The sequence below is a fragment of the Ctenopharyngodon idella genome, chromosome 18, assembly GCF_019924925.1.
Source record: "Ctenopharyngodon idella isolate HZGC_01 chromosome 18, HZGC01, whole genome shotgun sequence".
Classification (NCBI taxonomy): domain Eukaryota; kingdom Metazoa; phylum Chordata; class Actinopteri; order Cypriniformes; family Xenocyprididae; genus Ctenopharyngodon; species Ctenopharyngodon idella.
This window is the reverse complement of record NC_067237.1, coordinates 5,092,600-5,114,761: the sequence shown is the minus strand read 5'-3', so window position 1 is coordinate 5,114,761 and position 22,162 is coordinate 5,092,600. Positions and strand designations below refer to the sequence as shown.

The 22,162-nt window shown below is 38.1% G+C and overlaps 1 long non-coding RNA gene across 2 annotated transcripts; it reads right to left on the bottom strand.

Annotated features, from left to right (window-relative positions):
• Positions 1–1,968: 1,968 nt before the first annotated feature.
• LOC127500219 (uncharacterized) lies at positions 1,969–20,952 on the bottom strand. Of its 2 annotated transcripts, none has more exons than XR_007926284.1 (4): positions 19,727–20,952; positions 5,411–5,546; positions 5,077–5,300; positions 1,969–4,204 (listed from the first exon to the last, which is right to left on the bottom strand). It is a non-coding gene; the product is annotated as an uncharacterized LOC127500219 (long non-coding RNA). The 2 variants fall into 2 exon arrangements; XR_007926283.1 differs by having other exon boundaries at positions 19,305–20,950.
• Between the last annotated feature and the right edge of the window lie 1,210 nt (positions 20,953–22,162).

Below are 22,162 nucleotides of genomic sequence, written 5' to 3'. Positions count from 1 at the left end.
AGCTAGCTGATTTTTTAGTCTGAGCAGCAGCCCCCAAACCCTCTAAAACCAGTAAACTAGACCAACCTGACCAAGGGAGGCCAATTTGGTTTCCATAAAGACCAGCAAACCACCTTAAGCTTTAAGCTGTTTATTCCACAGGCTTGTAGAGTAATACTTATCTTACTGTAGGGGTGTAATGGTACACAAATATGACGGTAAAATTGCTTCTTTTTTCTGCTTTTTTATTAAAAAGTGGTTTATTGAACAAATTGTGTCTCTCCTTGAATTAATTCAATTATAATTAACATTTTCTTAAGGATAAAAAAAAAAATCTGTCTCAGCTAATGCTGTAAACTATATACAGGGAGCTCTTTCTTGCACATTACTGTAATATTATAGCCCAATAATAAACTATTAAATTCAGTTGCTATTTATTTTTAGATATAATAATCAACACTCAAATAATAATATAAAAATGTAAATTGCACAAAAGGCAGATTTTGCATTAAATTCTAAATCTAATTATAAAAAATGTTTTCAATTATTTTTCTACTCTGATTCATTTTTGAAATATGATAATTTACACAGTTTCTGTCATAACTTGTTTTCATGACAAATTTATTTAAACATATATTAAATAATTAAGGCATTACTAACAGGTCAAGTAAATATAATGAATATATAAGCTAATATAGAGCAAATATTTAGTGAAATGCTCCCCACTAAAGTTCATTTCTCTAGTGAACTAACATGCTGTGGACACTAAATGACTTGCCTGATGTAAATGTAATGCTATACGTGAGATATTATTCTCAAGCTGTTTTATTGATGTCTTTCCGCAGTTGAAACACTGTTTGAGAGATCACACGTAAACATATCTACGCATAGATTGTCTGTTCTTCTTCTACGCTTTTTCTTGTTGTGGTGGTTAGCAAACAGTGTTGCATTACCGCGCGAGCCCCCTTCTGGATTGGAGTGTGGATCGCCTGTGACTGACTGTATTCGCCGGTTCGGGACACAGAAATATTCTGTACTGTTACACCCCTACCTTACGAGACACCAATTCATAAATTATGAAAATTAACACCAACAGACCTTAGTCAGGTTAGACGCTATGAATGAAAACAAGGATGTAAGGGATAGACATACAGTCTTTACAATGTTCTAGATCACATTTAATTTTCAAAAATCACAACTTTCAAACCTGATTTTTGTCTTTGAGTTTAGTTCCAACCCTTAGCTGGATAATTAGGGTTAAAGTTAAACTCTGCAGGGCTGTAGGTGCATTCACACCATGTCGTAATTACCATTACGATTCTGAACTGAAAAGCCTTCACGTGCTTGTAGAACTTGTAATTACAACGTGTAAACTCATAATATTCTACGACTTGTATCACATGGCCGCTGTACCACCTGACCACTGCAGATTTAAGATATGTTCGACATGAAACGGTGCTGTGCAGACCGTTTGGTGTACAGCATCAAAGTACACTGAGAGCGATTCGAAAGCATACGGAGCTTTATTTATGGTGATTAAGATATGACGTGAACGCAGCATGTGGCCCTCCAGGAACTTTTGCAATCCTGTTACGTATTACACAACAAAGCTCCAAATACAGTATCTTTTTTGACCAGAGACGCTGGGTTACAGTAGCCTGCAGTCCATTGGTGAGTGAAACTAGACCAACCTGACCAGTGAAAGCCAATTTGAAGGCCAAAAAGACCACCAAACCACTTTAAGCTGGTTTAAGCTGTTCATTCAACAGTTTTGTAAAATAATATGGGACACAAATTCAGAAATTATGACAGTTTACACCAATTTTACGTGAATGAAATGAGGCTGTAAGGGATAGACCTATAGTCTTGACAAAACTTCCAAACTGTTTATAGAGTTTTTGATTGTAGGGGGCTAGTAAAGGAGGGCAGTTAGGGCAGATGGGAACACACTGTACTTCTATCCTTTCAAAAATTAAATATGGCGCCAACCTGGTTACAGTAGCCTGCAGTCCATTGGTGAGTGAAACTGTTAGTGAGTCTGAAAAGGGTTTAGAGCGTGACATTGTGTGGTTTTGTGTGTTTATATACAGTATACACATAAGTGTGTGACAGAGAATGAAAGGGGTATTGGATATTCAGTGACTGTAAGATGAGCTCTCTGATCTCAGTTTGGCACTCCTGCTGCCCAGCTGTCCCTCTGCCACTGCCGCCCACACAGCTCTGCTCCAGAACCCTCTAATAACCCCCTGAAACACCTTACATCAAGTACTACACCAAAACAGCCCTCATCTAAACCCATGACCAACCCCAAAACCACTCTTTGTCTGCAACCTACTCCCATCACCTGAGCTGCCCGGTCTCTGCACAGGTAAGAAATCTGAGTTCTTCACATGGAGAGGAAACAATAGACAAACGGGACTATGCAAAAGACCCATAATAACTGCAATTGTAAGATCCCGGTCCTTTTATCCTGACATGTCTCAAGTGTCCAGACCTTCTGGCACCTTAGTGTAAGGATTACAAGAGAAATATATTCACTGTCTATATACTGAAATATTTAATCATTGTTTTCTGTATCACCAGTGTTCTTGGTAAATTCCATGCAGCCCAGGACAAATTTATGTCTGTTACATTACAGCATAGCCTGTATCACATATATACAACAATTACAGTTGTTGTTGACTAGAAAGGAAAATGTTAAGGGAACCATATTCTAAATCATTGTAACAATTTATTTTCCCCTGAAGTCCACTAATAATGTTTCTTGGTTCTTCCACCAAATACATTCATAATTTAGTTTTGCGTGACCATTTTCCACCCTCTCGCTGACCCTTAGAGCTACAGAAATAGTTCACAAAAAAATTTAAATTCTGTCATTTATTCACCCTCATGTTGTTCCGAATCCATCTGACTTTCTTTTATCCATGAAACTCAGTAGGAGAGTTGTAGCACAAAATTTTCCATTCATTGAAAGTAAATGTGAACTGGAGCTGTCAAGCTCCAAAAAGGACAGAAAATAGCCCATTTAACTGATGCAGTATTGGAAATCTTCAAAGTCTGCTGTAGCTTTCAAATCGTTTACACTCGCATTGTGCCAAGTTTGTCTTAAACAACGTCAAACATCATTCAGTCATGAGTTTCGTGGTGCAACAACTTAAATATACACAAATGTGAATGATGTTTGAAAGCTACTGCGAAGGAGATGATTTTCAATTTCAGTAACTTTCAGTTACGTTAAATTTTAGTCGTCAGAGTTATTATATGAGTTTTTTTTTTTTTTTTTTTTGAGTTTTGACAACTTTGAGCGAATTTACGTTCAACCAACAAGCTACATTGAGTTAGAAGAACTTAACAATTTGTCGCATAAACACATTTTTGCACGTTAAGTTACTCAAATTACTCAAAAAAAAATTAAGTTGCTCCAACTACCAGAGTTGTAGCCCTGGAACCAATTAATCTTATCTTTTTCAGTTCAAATCAACAGCTATCATAGCATTTATTTAACATGTATATTTAATGAACAAGTAATATATTACTTGTCACTGGCATCACCGCAGTAATTGCTTATAGAGTCAATGTAGTGTTTACCTTCATGTACAGTGCTCAGTGTAAATGAGTACACCCCCTTTGAAAAGTAACATTTTAAACAATATCTTAATGAACACAAAAACAATTTCCAAAATGTTTTATATAACATCTGTTTAACTTATAACATGAAAGTAAGGTTAATAATATAACTTAGAGAACAAAATTTTCAGTTTTACTCAAATTAGGATGATGCAAAAATGAGTACACCCCACTGAAAGTTTCTGGAGCAAAGCTAAATTTTAGACTACAAATGTCTAATTTAACAAGAATTCAACCACAGGTGAGTCTAATTATTCATTACACAGGTGTCCAGCAGACAGTTGACTATAAAAGGGTGTTAAAACCCCTTCCCATTTCATGCTGTCAGCAATGGCACCACATGGAAGAGAAATGTCACAAGACTTGAGAAAGAAAATAATTCCTTTACACCAGGAAGGTGAAGGCTACAAGAAGATCAGCAAAGCTTTACTTATCAGTCAGAATACTGTAGCAAAAGAGGTACAAAAATTTAAAAAAGATAGAACTGCAACCATGTCACAGAGACGTCCATGTCGTCCACGGAAGTTAACACCTCGACAGGAGTGTCTTCTGATGAGAAGGGTTGAAGAAAATCGGCATGCAAGTTCACTGCAGTTATCTAAAGAAGTAGAAAGCCAAACTGGGGTGACTATTTCCTGTGACACAATACGGCGTACACTGCAGAGGAATGGCATGCATTTGAATTTTTAACTTGCAACCATGCATTTATTTAAAGGGTTAGTTCACCCAAAAATTAAATTTCTGTCATTAAGTACTCACCCTCATGTCGTCCCAAACTCATAAGACCTTTGTTTGTCTTCAGAACACAAATTAAGATATTTTTGATGAAATTGCTATTTTGCTATTGCTAATTTTGATGAAAATGCTATTTTCGTTGCAGAGCTTTGGTGTTTACATCCAAACGGCGGCTCAGTATTGGCCGGCTCTGGTCATGTGAGCAGCACGACGCATGAGTGTGATGTTGATAAAGGAGCTGGCAAATACTGAGCCCACATTCAGACATAAACACTGAAGCTCTGCAATGAAAATAGTGTAGCAATAGGACAAGGGACAGACGAATTTGATGAATAAAACAGTTATTTTTGTTTCGTATTTGCGCACAAAAAGTATTCTCGTCGCTTCATAATATTAAGGTTGAACCACTGCAGTCATGTCGACAGTGTTAATGATGTCTTTAGATCCTTTCTGGACCTCAAAAGGTGCAATGACATTGCTGCCTATGTGTGGATCAGATACCCTTGGATTTCATCAAAAATATCTTAATTTGTATTCCGAAGACAAACAAAGGTCTTACAGGTTTGGGATGAGATGAAGGTGAGTACCTGATGACAGAAATTTCATTTTTGGGTGAACTAACCTTTTAAGTTGTGGTAACAGGTCCCCTGAATTACTTTTTAGAGTGTAAACAATAACAGAATATAATTTTTTGGGTGAGCTATTCTTTTAAACAAGCTGTTTTTGTTACTGTACCTTCGAGACACGTTCTGATTGGCTAAGTTGTGTACATCACACTGTCGGTAGCAGGGCTGATGTCTGGAGAGGGACGGTTCGTGGGGAGGGTATACATTCTGATTGCAGGGGGCTAGTAAAGAAGGGCAGTTAGGGGGCAGATGGGAAGTGCCAGGGCCGCAGACGGACAGCCAGGCCTCTCTGCAGGCCCGCAGAGCTGTATGGTGTGACAGCCCTCGGATAAACTGAGCCAAGTTAACCAATAGTACTCCATGTTAGACAGATTGGACAGTTGAGAAAGCTTTCAGACATGCCCGGGTTGAAATTATAAGGCCAATCAGAATCAACCAATTACCTCTTCTGCCGCTTCCAATTCCAATGGTTTCTGTTTCAGCATTTTCCTGATTTTGAAGTCTGTGTATGCTGGTCAGGTCTGACTGTGTGCTTGTGCCACATCGGCAATGCTGCTATGTGGCGCCACCGGTCCTGGTCTGAGCCAAAAAGAGAGGGAGAGAATGACTTTTTGTGTGTGTGTGTCTGTGTGTTTGTGCCAGGACAGAGTCTTGGCTTTGCCTTCAGGGAACATAATGGCATTCCAAAGAACTGGCACAATTTCAGTGCAAAGAGAGCAACAGGGGAAAATACGTCTGGATTACTTTGACGCTCTGACAGTTGGTCTATTTGACTTTTAAACACATACACCAACACAATAGAGAGCCGCCCTCAAAGTGCTAGTAGGAAAGTGTGCAAACCGTCATCAGTGTTGGGCCTCTTATGATTGCAGACAATATATCTGTGTTTGAACTACCCTTTCTTCACCTCCATCAACAGACGGATCACTTTTACTGGTAAAAGTAGCAGCTGGGTAACACACTCCCCTTAGGCTAGAAAAACCAGAGACAGAGAGAGTCAGAGAGATAGATAAAGGAGATGGATATCACTGCACATAAAGAGTCTTCAAAACTGAAGAGCTTTAGAAACTGAATACAGTTACAGTCAGACACTTATGTTTCTAGTATGTGTGTCTGTACTCTTTGCATGAGGTCATAGGTTTATTGCTGCGCCTGTGTCAGTGCCAGTATGATATAAAAGAGGTCATATCATGAGATATTTTTCTTGATCTTTTGAAAAAAGAGCTTGGTGTACTATGAAACCTGAAAAGTTGTTCTACAGTCCAAAAACTGAGCTACAAAAATGACTGAACTTACAGATGTTGGACAGATGAATGCATCAACATATCAAAAAGGAGGAGGTTGGATAGATAGTAATATTCCTACACACCAAAAGAACTAACCATAAGAGTTACAAGTGGGAAGGTTTGCTCAATATTGTGTTGTTTCTGGCTGTGTGTAGCACCTACAGCTCTGCAGATCCTTCTGAAAGGTTACAAATGTTAGAAATGAATATTTGAGGTTTATTTTTAACAAGGTCATTGAACATTTCAGTTTGATCTTAACAGTTAGTGTGGCTCATTTCAGTGCAGATTGTTTTGTGAATCTGTCGAAATGTAATGGAGATTTGCAAAGTGACAGTATGGGTACATTTACACAACAACAATGTACTTTTTTGTGTTTTTCGCGTACAGGTGACAACGTTGTCAAAATGATCCCTGTTCACACGGATCTGTGAAAACGACTAAAAACGCTGTATTCTGCTGCCAGGCCAGTAGTTGGCGATGTCACTTTGTACAGAAACACTACGTGCCTATAGACTGAACACATAATACACATGCACATGACGTCATCGTTTTCACAAATTTACGTTTTTCTAGTTTACATGGAAACGATAACGGTATAGTTTTCAAAAACTTGCACTTTGAAACCTGTTTTCAGAAGTTTGCATTTTCAAAAAACGCTGTTGTCGTGTAAATGAACGGCCAAAACGCATAACATTTTTTCTGTTTTTAGTTGAAAACATGTCATGTAAATGGCCCCTGATATATATATGTGTGTGTGTGTGTGTGTGTGTGTGTGTGTGTGTGTGTGTGTGTGTACTGGACTCACCAGTAAACCTGAAACCCATGACTTTTCCATTAAAAGAATCTGTTTACACAAGTTTTTAAAGATTTTATACAGTTTTAACAGTTTTTTTTTAATATGTCTATATAGTTTTTAGGTTTAAGGCTTTTTTTTGTTGTTGTTCATAATAAGTTTTAAAGGCCATACAAAACATACAAAAAAAGATCATTAAATTCTAAGTGTCAGAGGCTAGAAATGGTTGTGAAAAAATTTGAACATTTAAAAAAAAAAAAGTTTTGAACATCAGGGTAAAAATACAAAGATAAAAAATATATATATTTATTAAATATTATTACAGTAGTGGCCAAAAGTGATGTCCGGATGAGATATTTGTTTTTAATGACAATACAAGTTTGATTAAATCATCAAAATATGAGGAAAATATTTTAGATTTTTTTAAATATTTTAAATATGAGGGAAGAAAAAAACACTGAAGTTGGTTAAGGTATTTATCTGACAAAAATATTTAGCAAAAAAAGGCAAACTACAGCTACAGGGTTTATTTTACTATGCAAAAAATGCATAACAAAAAGCTCACAGGAAAAAGCATTAAATGACTACAACATTTTTAGTTATTAATATTTTTTGGTTCTCTCTTGTTTTTGCGTATGTTCATAATTTCTTTGTTAAACAGTTAGGCCAAAAATTATGTCTGCACAATTTGGCATGTTTCATTGCATTATCACAAATAAAACAATTGACTCCAAGCACATCTACACAATATGTTTTCAAAATCTTTAACCAATTTTGGTAACACTTCAGTATGGGGAACACATATTCACTATTATCTACAACTTTTGCCTCAATAAACTCCTAATTTACTGCTTATTAATAGTTAGTAAAGTAGATTTTGTAGCATTTAAGTTTTGGTATTGATGGAATGGTATTTGGTAGGATTAAGAGATGTAAAATAAGGTCATGCAGAATAACACATTAATATGTGCTTTATAAGTACTAATAAACAGCCAATATCTTAGTAATATGCATGCTAATAGGTGCTAGTTAAAAGTGAGAATTGAACCCTAAAATAAAGTGTTACCCAAACTTTTAATAATATTTGAATAAAGGGTGAATATGTCAATTTTCCTAGGCTGGACATCACTTTTAGGACACTACTGCATATTTTATTCATTTATTTTTAAATGCATATTTATTTGTGCAGGCATTTTTCTCTGTTTCATTGCACAAGTTTTTTTTTTAATTCTCCAGCTGCAGTGGGAGTCAAAGGTCGGCTCTTTATAAAGGGGAGGGCAGGGGTCAAGGCCTGTGCTCCATGGAATTTTGTGTGTTGCTATAGTGATCACAATAGCGAAGGTGGAATGACAGGTATCCCTCAAGGGCAGTAAACACGAGATATACTTTAGCATTGGTGGGGTCCAGAGCAGAGGCCCACGCTGAGACCCCTCAGCATAACTCAAAACAGGAAGCACATAAGGAGAAGACAAGGACAGAGAATAATACAAACAGAGAAATGGGCTACAGGCTATTACACTCTGACAAAGAGAGATGGATTGAGTTTCAGACTGATACATTTATCAAAATACCCATATGCACAAAGAGTAAAGTGATGGACACAAGATAATTCCAAAACAGCAGAATGTTGTGAGCAGTGTGATTTGATCCGCTGCTGAGATCAAAGGGAAGGAAAAGAGAGGAAATGGAAATAAAGAACTGTAAACAGGATTCCGAAGTGGTGTAGGTGATTTCATAAGCTCTATTCCAGGACATAGTCAGCTGCCTAACTAGGTACATTCCTGATGTGAAGGATTTTCTTAATTATATATTGTTTTGGCCAAATTTTAAGACATCCCTTACAAAAAAGAAGTTTATTCAAGTGTGCTATATTAGTATACTTCTTTTAAACTAAAAATAAGAAAGTATAAGTCTCAAGTGTAAGAATGCTATTTGAGTTGTAGATTGTTAAATCAGTCAGTTATGAGGTTCCATGTCAGTTAAGCTGCTACTTAAAAGGCAGCTGTCTGTATAGGCCTTAGATATCATGCAACCTGAATTCCGGAAATGTTGGGGCGTTTTTAAATTTGAATAAATTGAAAACTAAAAGACTTTCAAATTACATGAGTCAATATTTTATTCACAATAGAACATAGATAACATAATAAATGTTTAAACTGAGAAATGTTACAATTTTATGCACAAAATGAGCTCATGTCAAATTTGATGCCTGCTACAGGTCTCAAAATAGTTGGGACGGGGGCATGTTTACCATGGTGTAGCATCTCCTCTTCTTCTCTCCTCAAAACAGTTTAAAGACGTCTGGGCATCGAGGTAATGAGTTTCTGGAGTTTTGGTGTTGGAAATTGGTCTCATTCTTGCCTGATATAGGTTTCCAGCTGCTGAAGAGTTTGTGGTCGTCTTTGACATATATTTCATTTTAGGTGATTTCCAACAAGAATGTCAAATTTGGACTCGTCTGACCATAAAACACTTTTCCACTTTGAAACAGTCCATTTTTAATTAACTTTGGCCCACAGGACACAACGGCGCTTCTGGACCATGTTTACATATGGCTTCCTTTTTGCATGATAGAGCTTTAGTTGGCATCTGCAGATGGCACGGCGGATTGTGTTAACCGACAGTGGTTTCTGGAAGTATTATTGGGCCTGCGCCTTCTCAACACACGCTTTCTGAAGCGAAGCGATGGGTTTTTGTAAAAAAGAAAAAAATCCATATTTAAAACTTTATTAACTATAATAACTAAGTTCCAATAGATGACTGTATGCATCGATTTGCAGTGGTAGAGTAACCCCTGACCTGACGCATGACATAATGACGAACGCGGAAGTGCAGAGGATAGAGCAAAACAAAACACTGGTCACGAATTAGAAGTCTAAAATGAGAAATTTAAAGATAAATGTCAGAGGATTTCAATATAAGAGAGGAGGAGCTTGAGTTTGTTGCACAGCCCTATTTGTTTAAACCGAGAGAGGCGTCTAAGCTTACGATACTCCTACATCCTGCTTCATACATCGTGTTGGGGGTTACTCTTGTGGCGCAAGTCGACTTGCACAGTATGCATACGGTCGTCTGCCGGAAGCTAATTATTTTAGTTTATAAAGTTTTAAATATGGATATTTTTCTTACAAAAACTCTTCAAAAGGCCTTTATTAACCCCCCAGATCCGTGTGGAGTACTTTTACAATGGATGGATGCACTTTTTTTGGCTTCAAAATCGGGCCCCCATTCACTGCCATTATAAAACTTGGTATAGCCAGGATATTTTTAAATATATCTCTGACTGTGTTCGTCTGAAAGAAGAGGGTGAGTAAATCATGGGGTAATTTTCATTTTTGGGTGAACTATCCCTTTAAGTACACTTTTAAAAAGTGCACTTTGTAATACTGTCAAATTAAAAGTTTTATTCTAAACTACATGTTCAATCATCGTTTATAAATTTCAAAGACAATAGAATTATGAAATTGAATATAAAGATGTACTACATGGGTCAAAAAAGCACTCTTACATTCTACTAATTGCATTTAATATAAATGTAAACTATATTTTCATTTAATTGTAAGTAGCATAAGTGTCTGAAAACATTACACTCAGTTCACACTTAAGTATATTATTTCTGTAATAACTCTTTTTAAAAAGTATGCTAAAGTCAAGTGTACTTCTTTTACACAAAGAAAATGAAACCCTAAATGTTGTAAAGAGGACAAGAGGCATTTTTTTCTGATACAGAGTAAGAAACGAGGCCCAGTAATGAGGAGAGGGGGAGGAGTTCAGCATTACACCTGGATATTGTTGTGGAACACTGAAGCACACAGACTGTTTCAATAAAAACTAATGTCAGTTCTACTAATAGCCCCCTCACTGTGGTGCAATGGAAAAATATCTCTAATATTTCTCACAAAGTCAAAGAATTTTGAAGTGTGAAATCTGGGCCATAAACTATACCTTAACAGACTTGCCAAATAAGAAAGTTTTAAAAATCAATGAGGCAGTGCTAACATTGGCCAGTTGAAATACTTGTATGTTAGCAGCATGAGTCAAAAATGACTGTATGGCTTATTTTGAACATGTATGACATCACACAGCAAGTGTAACTAGCTTTTTGTGAGTGGTGTTTGAGAGTTAAAACTCTCCAACGATACTATGTTGTGGATAAGGCATTATTTTTGTTTTATTTGGTTACTATGCAGTTGCTAGGGTGTTCTGGGCGCCTGGCCCAAGTCAAATGAGTCCACCTTCAAGTCTTTATGACATTTTGGTCCCTAGATATGGCTTCAGTGTAAGTCTATGGGATTTTTGAAGTTTATTATTTAAAGGGATAGTTCACCCAAAACTGAAAATTCTGTCATTAATTACTCACCTTCATGTCGTTCTAAACCCACAAGACTTTTGTTCATCTTCGGAACACAAATTTCCAAATAAAAGCCTAAATTCAATCTGTTCATCATATAAAGCGATCGTGTCTCTTCAGAAAACTAAACCGCTCAATTCATATCTCTTTATGAACTTTTTGAAGTGTCAGTTGCCTAGCTGTCTATTGAGGGACAGAAAGATCTCTGATTTCATCAAAAAGGTCATTTGTGTTCGGAAGATGAACGAAAGTCTTATGGGTTATAAGGGTGATTAATTAATGACAGAATTTTCATTTTCGGGTGAACTATCCCTTTAAGGTTAGGGGTTTGTTCATGTAAGTATGAGCAATAATAAGAACAATGCTTGCCTTAGAATATACCTTAATAATTTCCCTGTTACTAATAAAAATCTGTGTTTTATGACTGATTTCAGGGCCATTGTTTTCAAATACAATACTGATTAGAAAGCGAGAGAGAGAAAAGAGCCTGTGAAAAAGGAGCCGGCAGCTCTATCAGCAGGCTGTCAGGTGATCCAGCCACAGGTAAGAGCTTCAGGTGTATACAAAATAAAAACCCAGGCACTGAAGGGCTCTTTCATGCGGAGTGGGGGATGGAAGGGTCATATCACCCTCAGGGCTGGTCATGACTCCTGACCCCGCTCTGAAAGAAGGGAATGCAGGAGACAAGGGAGGGACAAGTCCAAGCACGGCCTTCGTGAAACGTAGAAGGCGACATGGAAAGAGCAAAAGAGACTTGACTAAACACTTGACAAGTGAAATATTTTATTTGTATGACATACATTCTCTTGAGCAGTCTTTATAAAAGAGTTTAAAGTCAAATCAGTTCTCCATTACTCCATGTTCATCTTACTAAACTGATGTCCACATCGTCATCCATACAAACACACACATACTCAGATTTTGTTGCTTTGTTGCCGCTCCTAGCCTTTTTATCTTAATTAAAGAGTCCAAATGACCTCTGACCTTCTCACATCTGTCTCATCAACATGTGTCTTCCAGATGTGCCAATGTCACTCAGGCCCAGTGATCATGTCATATTTCATCTGACCAATAAGTGGCAGCACAAACACCACCTCCCTTGCAAAATTATGAGCCACTGCCTTGCACACAACAGACAGACTGTAAAATAGCTACAGGTAAAAGGGTCAAAAAAAGGTTAAAAACAGGATAAATATGGTGCATCTGGTACATACTTTACAAAACTCAATTCATCTTTCTTTTGCAAGTACAACAGGGAAACATGAATTCAGATTTCCTCATAAAATATCCATCTTGGCTGAATCCTTGTCACACATGTGATGCTCAGAGCAGAAACACAAATATTCGGCTTTCAGAAGAATTATTAAACATGAAATGATTAAATGTGCATCATAAAACAATTCATTTCCTGAATCTGTTATGATTTATATCAGGCGAGACTATCTCCTAGAAGAACGATGGAACATGAATTGGCCTAATAAAAAGTTTTTGTCCTTAACATTTTTATTTTGTAATAACCATTCTATAAAAGCAATTAGGCACTCAAAGTTGCTGTATTGTGAATACAGTCATGGATAAAAGGCTTGTAAGTACCCGCCCATTAGCCATGATTCATGTTTGTTATTACTTAATCAAACGCCCACCCGAATGTCATGAAGTAACAACAGCAAAATGTTCGTCTCATATCCGTTTCTTTTAGTTGAGCCTTTTTCCCCTACCAGATGTTCCCTGTCTGTAAAAATCCAACTGCCAAAAAAAAGAAAAGAAATTGTATTTTGTTTTTTTGTTATTTTTTCAGTCCTCTCTGGTTTCTGGCAGCGGCCCAGTCAGCAGCCGCTCTAGAAAAATATTACATAAATATTGTTTGTGTTAAAATGTGTTAAAATAAACCTTTTTCCCCATGGGAAATGTAGACAAGCCCTTAATGATAATAATCATTTTAGCGGCTGACTGGGGAGAAAGGAAAGCGAGAGGGACCCCCTCCTCTTCTCACAGTTTATCCGTTTCCAACACTTTGAGCCCTATGTTGGGTCTTTGTACTTCTCTCCAGAAAGAAAAACCCAGAAAATGAATGACATACGACTCTGTCTTCCACAAGAGAAGGTCTTAGTCCTGAGTTCATAAAACAAATGTTCTTCTATGTCTCTTGATACAGTATATCATAGATTTCTAATATTTCTTTTAAAAAAAAATGTGTGACTTCTCACATTTAGCTTTAGTTTTTAGGTTACATTTAATGTTTTCAACAACCTCTAATGCTATACAGTAAGTATTAAAGGGATAGTTCACCCAAAACTTTGTCCACCCCATCATTTACTCACCCTCATGTTGTTCCAAACCTATGAGTTTCTTTCCTCTGATGAACACACACACACACACAAAAAATATATATTTTAAAGAATTTTGGTAATCAAACAGTTGACGGTAGCCATTTGCTTCCATAGGAAAAAAAAAAAAATACCATGGAAGTCAATGGCTACCATCAACTGTCTGGTTACTAACATTTTTTTAAATATCTTCTTTTGTGTTCAACAGAAGAAAGAAACTCATACAGGTGTGGAACAACATGAGGGTAAATAAATGACTACATTTTTTTTTTTTTTTTTGGTGAACTATCCCTTTAAACTTCAGCATATAATGTGTCCTAAACAATATCCGCTAAGGACATGTATCTCAATCGTCATGGCTTGTTTAGGAGAGAAGCTCTGTTACTTTTCTGAGCAAATAGACATGATTTTTGTCTCTCAGATGGTAATAGCAACATGCTAAAAGCATGGCGCACAGCATTAGCAATGCACTAAAAACATTAAGAACAATGAAACAGACACTTAATAGTGTGTTTAAACATTCAGAACACCTTAGCAACTGCATAACAATGTGCTAATAACACTTTGAACAAACACACAGTAGTGAACTAAAACACAACCCTGCTGAAAGCTGGTTTGATCTGGTTTATGCTGGTCTTTAGCTGGTCATGAGTTGGTGTAAGCTGGTCTTGAGCTGAAGCTAGTTGCTTAGGACCAGCTTAAACCAGCTCAAGACCAGCTAAGGACCAGCATAAACCAGCTCAAACCAGCTTCCATGCTTCAAAACATTCCTAACCAGCATATGCTGTTCAACAGGGAACAACCAAAAAAGACTTTAGACTTTAGCAACTGCATAATGTGCTCAAAACACTCAAATGACCCTAAAAACCACATATCAGCACAGTAAAAACATTCAGAACAATGAAACTAACATTTAGTAGTGTGCTCAAACACTCATAACACCTTAGCAACTGTGGCTATGTGCTAAAAACAGTCAGAACAACCACATAGCAATGCTCTAAAAGAATTCAGAACAACTTAACGCATAGTAGTGCGCTCAAACACTTAGCAACTGCATAATGATGTGCTAAAACACCCAGAAGAACCAAACAAACACGTAATACTGCATGCTAAAACACTTTAGCAACTGCATAATGTGCTCAAAACACTCAAATCACCCTAACAACTGCATAGCAATGCACTAAAAACATTCAGGACAACAAAACAAAGACACAGTAGTGTGCTTATACAATACATGGAGAACACCTTAGCAACTGCATAATGTGCTCAAAACACCCTAACAACCACATAGCAATGCACTAAAACATTTTGAACAACCAAACAAACTCAAAGTAGTGTGTTAGAAAAGACTCTTTAAAGGGATAGTTCACCCAAAAATGAAAATTCTGTTATCATTTACTCACCCTCAAGTTGTTCCAAACCTGTATGAGTTTCTTTGTTCTGTTGAACACAAAATAAGGTATTTTAAAGAATGTGGGAAACTGAACAGTTCTGGGGCACCATTGACTTCCGTAGTATTTATTTTTCCTACTATGGAAGTCAATGGTGCCTCAAAGCAGCCTGGTTACAAACTTTCTTCAAAATATCTTCCTTTGTGTTCAACAGAACAAAGAAATTCATACAGGTTTGGAACAACTTGAGGGTGAGTAAATGATGACAGAATTTTCATTTATGGGTGAACTATCCCTTTAAAGAACACCTTGGCAACTGCACAGCAACGTGCTAAAACACTCAGAACAGTTTAGTAACTGTATAGCAACACCTGCATCATGATGGTGACTAGCATGGACAAACTCACATTCTCTTCAGAAATGGTTAAAATCTAGTTTTCATATTACAGTTGTACAGGATATGATTCAGTTTGTGGCAAGCCCAACTTTTGCTGCCAGACCCCAGTGGTGTGACCATTAACCCTAATGTGAGAAAAAGACCTCTATTCTAAACACGCACCTAACCAAAGACTTTCACACCTATACTAGATCAGTGTAACACACATAATGTAACCTGTTCTGGCTGACCCCATCTATAAATCCATATCCAACCAAACCCTCTCTCTTCTGCCTTTTTCCATCTCACATACACACACTCTAATTCTCTCAGTCGCTGTATTCTCACTGAAAGATTACACACTCTCTCTGTCCAATTAACCATGCTAACAAGCTTAGCTGTGCACTGAAAGGCAGATTTACTGCTGCTTGGCTGTACTGGTAATTACTGGCAGGGTCCGCTGAAACAATTCAGCGCTTAACCCGCTTACTGCTCAGTCATGGTTCATCTCTTGCTCTCTTTCTCACTCCCTATTTAACTCTAGATCCCAAACCCCAGGCTCGGAGCAAAGGAGCAAAAAGACAGAACGGGAGAGAGAGAGAGATTTCTCTTCATGAAGGAGGGAAAGGCTGAGAACAAGTTGTAGGGAAAAAGGGGGCCATTGTAGGGGGCTGGCCTGTGGACAAGCTGCCCATTCAGAGTTGCCCAGCCGTGTACAATGGCTAAACTAACATCACTGACATTTGGAGTTGCCCGGGCTTTGGAACATGAGGGCAGGGGAGGGATAGGGTTATGTACAGGGACTCGTTGCCCCTCTGCCTGGCAAGAGGAACTGTATTAGAATAAACCCTCCGGTGATTCCAGCAATTGATCAAATATTCATGTCACAGGGTGGAAGCTAAGATGGCTGCCTTGTGAGACAAGGTGAGACAGGACAAGATGAGGCACAAGGAGAGGATAATACCCTTAATATCTCAATTGTTTCTTCTTGACTGTAATGAGATTTGATGGACAGCAAATTGGGACTTGCTTTATTCTTCTGCTTTTCATAATTTTCCGCTGAGAAAAACACCCTAGTAATCTCTTCTTGAGTTCCAGAAGATATCTTAAAATTGTGTTAAACAACCCCGATTTATTTAGACACCAAAGTCAGAGATTTCAATATGAACTAGGGGTGTAAAGGTACAAGTATTCACCCCGAACCATCACGGTTCGGTGCATGCAGTCAGACGACGAATACAGTCAGTCACAGGTGATCCGCACTCCAATCCAGAAGGGGGCATGTGCGGTAATGCAATGCTGTTTGCTAACCGCCACAACAGGAAAAAGAGCAGAAGAACACCACATGTGTGAATGACCACTGAAAACTAGTCCTCTAGATAGTGTGCATGCGTCAAATGCGTCTTTCTGTGCTCACGGACAAAAGAGTATACTTTCAAAGGCTTGCGCACTTAACTGTGCGTGAAACTAAATGCCGCTAGGTGGAACAAACTGTAATTTGCACTGTCAAAATAAATGAAAAGGAACCTAGCATTGTGGATTTGTTGTTTTTTCAGGTAATACTTAAAGGGTTAGTTCACCCAAAAGTGAAAATTCTGTCATTAATTACTCACCCTCATGTCGTTCTACACCTGTAAGACCTTCGTTCATCTTCGGAACACAAATTAAGATATTTTTAATAAAATCCGATGGCTCAGTGAGGCCTGCATTGACAGCAAGATAATTAATACATTCACACACCCAGAAAGCTACTAAAGACATTTTCAACAGTTCATGTGACTACAGTGGTTCAACCTTAATGTTATGAAGTGACAAGAATACTTTTTGTGTGCCAAAAAAACAAAATAACGACTTTATTCAAGAATATCTAGTGATGGGCGATTTCAAAACACTGCTTCATGAAGCTTCGAAGCTTTACAAATCTTTTCTTTCGAATCAGTGGTTCGGCGCGTGTATCAAACTGCCAAAGTCAAGTGATTTCAGTAAACAAAGCTTTGTTACATCATAAGTGTTTCGAAACGTTTGAAATTTCAATGGTTCACCACTGGGGGGCGTGACTTTGGCAGTTTGATACAAGCTACGAACAACTGATTTGAAACAAAAGGTTCATTGAGGCAAATTAGGGATTTATTGAGGCAAAAGTCATAGTTAATTGTGAGAATTGGACCGTAAAACCAAAGTGTGACCATTTTTTCTATTGTACCGAAATCGTATCGTACCGTGACCCCAAAACCAAGGTACGTACCGAACTGAGACTTCTGTCTACCATTACACCCCTAATATGAACTCACATATTTTTCATCAAATTTTATCCACATTCATTTCATAACTCCATACTAATATTGTCTGTCAACAATTTTTATTGTCCTCTTTTTGTCTATTACTTAAAAAATCCCTAAAGAAGTTTAGGAGAAACATCTAACACAAAGTATCTTGAGCTATGAAATGACTGCCGGTGATTCGAGTTCTCTGTGGTAGAACAATATGCAACTGAAAACAGCATTCAGGAGCTGGTGTGATGGGGTCATCCCTGCTTTGATGCATGCCTCTATTTATCACAGTGACATGGCTAGCAGTGGGTGGCGGTCACTCAGTGTCAGTGCCACAGTGCTCCTCCAAAGAAAGAGGGTCATGATCATCTCACATGTTTGGCGTTCTTTATTTTACAAGTTGTTTTAAGCATACAGAGGGAAATGAGTGTTCTAAGACTGCTCTTCTATAGCTCAAAAGATCAGCTTTGTCCTCTTGCAATTTTCAAAGAAATAAAAATGAGATAATTTTTAGTACAGCATTTGTTTAGAGCTTTGAAATAAATGTAAATAACACAGTTTAGATTATTTGACCTTGGAGTTGAAATCTTCAGATCTGTCTCCATTTGTGTTTCTTTTAAACTGATTGCTGTCTAGGAGAAATTGATTTGTAATATTTCTCTCTGTGTTCTTTATATTTTATCTTATTACTTAAAGGATTAGTTCACTTCAGAATTCAACTTTCCTGATAATATACTCACGCCCATGTCATCCAAGATGTTTATGTCTTTCTTCAGTCGAAAGAAATGATTGGTTTTTGAGGAAAACATTCCAGGATTTTTCTCCATATAGTGGACTTCAACGGCTACCAACGGGTTGGAGGTCCAGATTGCAGTTTTAATGCAGCTTCAAAGGGCTCTACACGATCCCAGACGAGGAATATGGGTCTTTCGCTAGATAAGAAAACAATCAGTCATTTTCTAAAAAAAAAAGTATATACTTTTTAACCACAAATGCTCGTCTTGCACTGAAAGGTCACGTGTGACGTAGGTGGAAGTACCGCGGTAGAGCGAAAAACTTCATCTCATTTTCTCCTCCAACTTCAAAATCGTACAACATCGTTGAGCTAGTGCAAAACAAGCATTTGTGGTTAAAAAGTATATAATTTTTTTTTTTTTTTTCTTGAAAATGACAGATCGCTTCGCTGGGATCGTGTAGAGCCCTTTGAAGCTGCACTGAAACTGCAATTTGGACCTTAAACCTGTTGAACCCTGTTGAAGTCCATTATATGGAGAAAAATCCTGGAATCTTTTCCTCAAAAACCATAATTTCTTTTCAACTGAAGAAAGAAAGACATAAACGTCTTGGATGACATGGGGGTGAGTAAATTATCTGGAAATTTGAATTCTGAAGTGAACTAATCCTATAATTAACACCACAATATGTATCTCAAGCGAATGTGTCCACTGCACAACCTTGTGGAAACACTTTTACCACACAGACCAACCGCAGTTACGTCAAGCTTTTTAACGACACATAAAGTTATACAAGCGTAAACACTTACAATTCACATGTCAACAGCTTTTTCCGAGCTCTGATGATAAAGCAGAGGTATACTGAGGTTACTGAAACAAATCTGCATGCTGAAAACGTTCTGGTCTGAGGGTGAGTTTGCATGGAGGGAGTTTCCTGCGGTAGTGCATAAGGTTTTTATTTGCTCTCTGGTGCAGGTGAAAGAGCACATAACTGACTTCATTTTCCAACACAGCCAGCCACTCATCCAGGCCAGCAGAAGTCTTGCAGAATAAAGAACTTTTGATCTGGGATTTGCTCTGTAAAAACCTAACAACGTTAACATGCAAGCTTGTGGCAGCCTACTTACAGAAAAACGTGCACACATGCGTGCTAATTTACACACAGATTATCTTGTGTTTACATATCTTAGGTAATTTTCCCATTCTTTAGCGCACACACACAGCCTCATACTTGCGGACAGCAGTGGCGTGTCTGGCATAAATAGTTTGCGAAGCTCCAGGGAAGAGGGTCCAGGGCAGTAGCTCCAGAGCTGATGACGTGAAGCGAATGAGGGGAAGCTTACGCAGGCACCCAGGTTTGTTTAAACAAGCCTGGCTCGGCCCGGCACGGTAAACAAGGCTGGACCACCAAGCCTGCTGCCGTTCTGCCGCCAGTTGCAGCGTACTTTCGAGCCCGCCGTCCCCTGTGCCTGCTGCACCAGCCTCCGTACTACACAAGGACATCAGTGTAAGCCAACGGAAGGGGGGTAACACAGAACGCCATCCGTATGTGTTCGTGTTTGTGTGCAGGAGGGGTTGAAGGGGGCGCTTGAGCTTTTAACAGCAATAACAGCTGCTTAAACCAACAAACTGAGAACTTGATATGTACACACAGAGAAAGAGAGGCCTCAACTGCCCTGCGAAGAGTTGCAACAAAGATCAGGGCCACCGAACACACACAGCTGGTTGGGGCCGCGGTGAGGTCACAGGCCTTAGATGTACATAATCTGCAGGCTTTGCCGTTTGATCACATGCCAGAGATCCGGCGGGGATGACAGCTCTGTCCGTTTCCACCTCTCAGAAGAGCAGAGACAAGATAATTCCTAAATCCTTCTCAAACTCGCAATAGAAATTCATCTGGACATCAGATCACACACTGGACAGATCACACACCACCGAGAAGACCAATTAAGGGTTTGCATAAAGAGCGCACGTAGGTCACTGAACCTAGTCAGAACCTAAGTCCACCAACGCAAAAAAGAAAATACCAGTGCTGCAAGACAAGAGTGTTTTAGTTAACATCAAAGTTAGAAAAGTTATACTGGACTAAATACAAGGAGGTAAACCAATCACACTTTACAATGCAAATATTACAATTACATCATTGCTTATTTTGAATAGCAACATTCTAACAGTTTTGTTCACACAAAAGTCTTTGAGCTCTTTTATCGAGTGTCGGGACTTATAGGACTCGTACCCGAGTGCAATGCTGTACCAGGTGAGTTACCAAGCAAGTTTACTACGTCAGAAAAGCCATATATATGGAGCTGGTTACGTGATGCAAACATCAAAATGTATTTGTTTATTCAATTCAAGCGTTCAATTCAAGAGTTTTGAGGTAATAACATAGTATTGTGCAAGGAACTGTTGAAAAATAAGTCTTTACTAATCAATAATCTGCCCCTGTAATCATAATTTGTGTGAAAAGGAATAAAAATTGTTCGTGTTTTACTGCCATTAGTGTTCATTTAAGCTGGATATATTGCAAGAGAATACAGAGGTGAAGTGATTAAGTATTTTTCCGTCATCAACAACAAAGCCACATATGGATCCATTTAGGTATTATGAGTGTTGGTATAGAAACAAATAATTTCTTTAAAATGGTAATTATTAAACGAACGTAAGCACACACAGCATATGTCAATGGGAGACTGTTAAACTTCATAAGATTTATAAAATAGCACATATAGCAGCAAAACAGCAGACTGAAATGATCTGCAAAAGCAAAGTTTAAATGCAATCTGTATGTTAAAGGGGACCTATAATGCCCTTTTTACAAAATGTAAGTCTCTGGTGTCCCAAGGACGTGTCTGTGAAGTTTCAGCTCAAAATACCCCACAGATAATTTATTATAGCTTGTCAAATTTGCCCCTATTTGGGTGTGAGCAAAAACACGTTGTTTTTGGTGTGTGTCCCTTTAAATGCAAATGAGCTGCTGCTCCCGGACCCCTTTCCAAAAGAGGGCGGAGCTTTAACAGCTCACGCTTCGGTTGCTCAACAACAACAAAGGTGGAAAATCTCACGCAGCCAAAATGAGGATTGTCAGTAACAGTGTTCAGCCTTACATTGTTCAAACCGGAGTCAGACACTGATGGAGAGACTCAGGAAGAAGTTACAACTTAGAATGCATCTGGACGTTTCTGAATGGTTAGTGGATAAATTTATGTAGTTGCTGTGGAGCTGTGGAGCTCATCGACTATCATGTGCCATCATGTTAATCCCAACATGGCCTCACTCCCTTTGTTTCGTGTTCCCGGGGGCAGGGTTTATATAAATTTCGGGGGTTGTGATGTCACTAACCCGGTAAGAAGCTCGTTGTAGTCCCTACCAGCTGTTTGTTGTAGTCCATAAAAAGTGATTTCTGTAAAAGAAAATATCTCCCTTTGCATTGAACTTCGAGCGTCGTAACTTTGCAGATGTTGTTTATGCTCAAACAGCAACATTACACACTAACTAAAGTTAAAGTGAAATCATAATCAAAGACTCCTTAAAGTTTGATCTGAATTGTTTAAAAATTGTGGGTAAGAACAAGAATTAAAAAGAGGATTTTCTATTCACTGCAAGCCGCAAATCAGCACATATAGTTTAATGGTTTAACACAGTGGGTTCTAAGTCATAGATTCCCAGA